Source organism: Dryobates pubescens, chromosome 2 (assembly GCF_014839835.1).
Source record: "Dryobates pubescens isolate bDryPub1 chromosome 2, bDryPub1.pri, whole genome shotgun sequence".
NCBI classification, from domain to species: Eukaryota; Metazoa; Chordata; class Aves; order Piciformes; family Picidae; genus Dryobates; species Dryobates pubescens.
The window spans coordinates 13,356,716-13,362,061 of record NC_071613.1 but is presented as its reverse complement, the minus strand read 5'-3'; the positions used below and the strand labels follow the sequence as shown (position 1 = coordinate 13,362,061).

At 46.3% G+C, this 5,346-nt stretch overlaps 1 non-coding gene across 1 annotated transcript; it reads right to left on the bottom strand.

The window, feature by feature from the left end:
• Nucleotides 1-3,111: 3,111 nt before the first annotated feature.
• Nucleotides 3,112-3,184, bottom strand: TRNAT-UGU (transfer RNA threonine (anticodon UGU)). The gene has a single exon. It is a non-coding gene; the product is annotated as a tRNA-Thr (tRNA).
• Nucleotides 3,185-5,346: the final 2,162 nt, after the last annotated feature.

Below are 5,346 nucleotides of genomic sequence, written 5' to 3'. Positions count from 1 at the left end.
CATGTTTCTTTGCCTCTCTTTGTTGTGCCTGAGGGACAGTCTGCTGGGGCATCCTCAGTGTCTGGATTGTGGGCCACCTTTCCAGCCCCCTTTTCACTTGGAGTCCTGCTCTGCCTATGAAAGTTTTGGCTGTGATCAGGAGAAAGACAACAGCATTGCAGCAAGATACTTGGACGTCATGGATTATATTGATCCCAGAGGGCATAAACTCTGTGGAACATATATCAATATATCAACATATATATCTCCTGTGTCAGGTAGGGCAGAAAAATAGTACCTGTATCCTTCACTTTAGGCTGACTTTGGTTGTCAGTTGTGGCTTTGATAGCCACTTGCAGCTAGCTGTGTTGCAGCAGGGCAAAAGTGGGCTGAGGGTAATGGTACCTAATCCTCTGCATGCATTTGACAAAGTGCTTTGTGTAAGGTCCTTTGTGGGATCTGATACATAATCTTGCTGACCTCCACATCCAGTCCTTGGTTTTCATTCACTCACCATACATCTGATGCAACTTCAATCAGTTTTGGTGCATTTATTCCTCAATCACCATATCTGTGCACCCAGAATTAGATAGAGTTCAGATACTTTAAAGGTTCTGGGGCAGTAAAGATCAAAATAATGTCACCTTGATGGCATTTCTGAAGTATAGCACAGTGGTGTTTTAAAAATGACAGCCCATATCCTTCAGCATCCTGACATCCAATATCTGTGATGGATTTTCACAGAAATGAATTGCAGGCCATGGTTTAGTTTTTCTGCACAAAGAAGAAAGGAACCTGATGATTCATGCACTGTTTAAGTAATAATTGGAGCCTGAACTTGGGTTTTTCCAAGCAAAATGCTTTTTCCCCAGCCTTGCTAAAGTCTATTTTTATACTAATAAGCATGCTTATGGAATTTTTTCCCCCCCTCTCAACCTCCTGGATCTTGCAAGAAAGCATTAAATGAGTTTCAAATCACCCTGTAGAGCAGGCACAGCACTAATGTGTCTGTGCTGTTGCTGAGATCTCAGACATTGAATGAAGAAAACAAGTTATGTTTTCTTGGGAGGTGAAACCCAGAGCTAGGTAGTTAACTGAAGCTTCATGCTGAGGTGACGGGAACAGGAACTTGAGTTGCTGTAACTAATTGAAGAGACTCTTGCCTTTAATAGCTTTATTGCAAGCCAGGAAGCTTTTGAACTGCAGCAACTGTGGCTAACCAAACTGTAACATTTTCAACTGAAAAAAATGTATTTGTGATCTAGCATAAAGAGCATGCTCAAGCTCTTGATGTATTTCACACACAAAAAAAGCCCTGCAGTCCCTTTGCTACTCCCTAATGTGCCATGAAGACTATCAGAATGATAAATTATCTCCTTTTCCCCCCCACTCAAAAGGAAGAAATGCAGCTTTGTTTCACAACCAACCTGCAGGATCCTTTCCAGGAGGCTGCCTGCCCAAGGACTGGTGTGCAGTAATACACCATGTTATGACGACTTCACAGGGGCCAGCAAGCTCCTGCTGGGAGTGCAATGGCTTCACTGCTGAGAAGAACTTAGTGGAAAGAAGCCAGTTCTTCCCTGTGCTTTTAGATCTTCATGTTCATCACAAGAATCATAGAATGGACCCTGAAGATTGTCTAGTTCTAACCTCCCTGGGACAGGCAGGAATACTTTCCAGTAGATCAGGCTGCTCCAATCACTTCTGGAACAGGAGCAGGCACTTGGCTCTTTGGAATGTATACTTGTGTTTTCTGGTTGCCTTTGTTTATCTTACACTGGATGCTGCTCTGTTCAGCTTTGCCCTTTTCTGTTTTCTTAAGCATTTTGCAGGCTTGTCCAGGGTGTGCAAAATGCTGACTGCTCCTCTGGACAGCTTGCCTGCTGTGATGCCCTTTTCTGGCATAAGCAGTGATGAGAGTCTCTGAACACTTGCTGGTACAATTTGGCTGTGCACAACTGTTTAGTAAGGGCAAGTGCCTCCAACATCAGACTTACAGAATCATAAAGATTGGAAAAGTCTTCTAAGACTACCCAGTCCATCTGTCAGTCCAACACCCCCACTCCCAAAGTGCTATCTCTACATGTGTTTTGGATACCTCCAGAGATGGTAATTCCGTCACCTTCCTGAGCAGCCTCTTCCAATGCCTGACCACTCCTGCAGTAAAGATTCACACCCCCCCCCCCCGGTATCCAATCTAAACCTCCCATGGCACAACTTTAGGCTATTTCCTCTTGATAGTTACTTGGGAGAAGAGACAGATCCCCAGCTCACTCCTATTCAGGACTTGCAGCTTTTATCCAAGAATATGAAATAGGTGTGTCAACAACCTCTCCTTGTGTGTGTGTCCTTTACCTGAAATACAGTTAAAAGTCTATTTTAAAGTGTTGTTGTCACCAGGTAATGAAATTGGAGTATTGTTTTAAGCAGTATTTTTTTCCTAAGTCTAGATCACCTGCAGCTTCTGAAGGATTCAGTAAGGGCTGGAAACGTTCAGCAAATCTTAAACCCAAATAAAATCCAAACAACACAAACCAACCCTCCAAAATCCTAGTTACAGCTGAGCAACTGGCTTGAACCATCACCTGGCTTCTCAGTGACCAGAGGCTGGATTCTGTCCAGCTGGAGAGCACCTCTTGACCTGCAGGTAAAGGCTGGGTGTTGCAAATTCCCCTGGCTCAGCCTCTTTCCCCTGGGCACAGAGTTGAACTGGAGAGTTGCTGGTGCCGCACCAGCCCGGCTGGAGAACAGCTCCTGCGCCATTCATTGGGGGAAATTCGTGTCGGGACAGTGAGGACTTTGCGGCTGCATTCTCCGCGGTGGAAGCGGGGCAGTAACAAACGTCCAAGCATATTTATTTGCATCCGTGATTTGGGTGTAAACCGGCAGCAAATAAATGACGTCATTCGGCCCCCCGCCCCCATTATCTGTCCCCTACCGCCATCTTGTGGGGGCAATGCAAAAAGCGGCAGCTGAACAGGGACCTCCATGATCTCCCCTCCTACACTCCCTGCGCTGGTCAGGGGAGGGGGGGAACAAAAACCAACAACAAAAAAAACGGGGGCGGGAAGAAAGACCAACTGAAAATATAGAAAAGTAAGAACACGCCACAGAAAAGCGAAAAAGCACAGGAGGCCCCAGCGAGGATCGAACTCGCGACCCCTGGTTTACAAGACCAGTGCTCTAACCACTGAGCTATGGAGCCACCTATCAGTTCCATTTCTGCCGACGCCTCCTGTGCCCCTCTCAGGAGCGGCACCTGCTGAGGCTTCTGCCAGTGTTAGCGGAAGTAGAGGCAAAGATGTGGACGATCCTCACGGATTTCATAGACTCACAGAATCGTTTCGGTTGGAAAATACCTTTAGGATCATCAAATCCCACCCTTCTTTAACTCTGCAAAGTCTGGTGCTAAACCATATCCCTCGACGCTACATCTCTGCAGCTTTTAAACACCTCCAGGGAGAGGGATTCAGTCACCTCCCTGGGGAGCCTGTATCAAGTGTTTGAGGACACCTTCAGTGAAAGAAATTTTCCTAATATCCGACCCCAGCCTTCCCCTGCAGCTTCAAGACCATTTCCTCTCATCCTATCACTTACTACTGGGGAGAAGGGACCAATCCCTGTCACACAACAACCTCCTGTCAGGGAGGTGTAGAGAGCAATAAACTCTCCCCTCAGCCTCCTCTTCTCCAGACTAAATTACCTCAGTTCCCTCAGCCACCCCTCATAAGACTTGTTCTCCAGACCCTTCACCAGCTTTTTTGCCTTTCTCTGGACACACTCCAGCACCTCCATTACTTTCTTACAGTGAGGGCCCCAAAAATGAGCTCAGTACTCAAGGTGTGGCCCCACCAGTGCTGAGCACAGGGGAACAAGCCCTGCCCTGATCTTGCTGGTCTCCCTGTTGCTGATACAGGCCAGAATACTGTTGGTCTTCTCGGTCACCTGAGCACACTGCTGCCTATCTCTCACCACCCTACAGGGGGCAGCACCACTGTGCCTCTTGCCCATTGTCCATGGGTGTTTCACCTGTGACAAGCTCACGACATTTCCCTTGCACCTGTTTCATAGAATCAGCCGGGTTGGAAAAGACCTCGGAGATCATCAAGTTCAACCTATTCCCTGCCTCACAAAAGAAGCTCATAAAAAGCGGCCCAAAGCCCTCCCCTCCCCAGAATTAGATTCTACTTTCATATATATTCTACATATATGAAAAAAATAAATCCACTCAGCTAGCAGAGAACAGTTTTTTATGATCTAAACTTTCACTCTTTCTGGGTTTGCTAGCAGCCATGCACTCATCTGCTCAGAATGGCTCTCCACTTATCACACCTGTCCTTCACGGCAGGGCTCTGCGCAAATGCAAAACCCGTTTCACCTGTGTGGCATCTGCTGAGGGTAACAAGGGGGGATGGGGGTGGGTATTCCCCTCCCTTTATCAACAGGTGGACACACCTGCTGCAAATTTAGAGTGAAATTGCCCTTGCCCTGGAGAGTATTTCAGTGGCAAATCAAGCTTGCAAGACTTCCACGCCATCTTGGAGTATTTTCTCTGTTGTGAAGGAGGAAGCAGCTCCCTGTGGTAGAAGCTGAGAGGAGTTTTTTGGAGGTAAGGCTTTGCTACATTTGCTCTTGTGCAAAATGTGTGTGTGTGTGTGTAAGTTTAACTGGAGGAATTGTAATCAGCTTGGCCTTGTAGATCTTCTTGGGGTTTGTGAAAAAACTACTGGGGGGAGGGGGAAATAGGTTTAATTATTTTGCAAGTAAGCCACAAGTGTAGGTTGACTATGACACGAACCCAAAGCAAGATAGGGGCTGTGTGAGTGTAGTTTCTTTTTGTTTTTACAGATCAGGGAAGTTTGAAACAATTAAAGGTTTTTATCCTTTTCATAGTATCAGTCAGGGTTGGAAGGGACCACAAGGATCATCTAGTTCCAACCCCCCTGCTATGGGTAGGGACACCCCACACTAGATCAGGCTGGCCAGTGCCTCATCCAGCCTGTTTTTCATCTTTTGCATAAAAGACCCAGTCTGCCATATGCAGGCCTCACCCACGAAAGTTTAGGTGAAGGTGAAAAGTTAAGCTGTGGAGAGGAAATTGAGAGACACTGCTGTGGAGTAATAAATCCAAGCAGCTCTGCTGCACGCTGGGGTCACAGTCTGGAAAACAGTTATGATTTGCTGGGTGCAAGCCTCAAACTGGTTGTGACCAGAAGTTAAGCTCCTTGAAATGAGAATAGACAGAAAAAGCTGCATTAAGGACTTAAAGACCTTTCATCCATCCCACACTCCACAAATCATGAGCTGGCAAAACTTCCTTTTTAATTTTCATCTTTTCATTTAACTTTCTCTTTAAATGGATGTGAT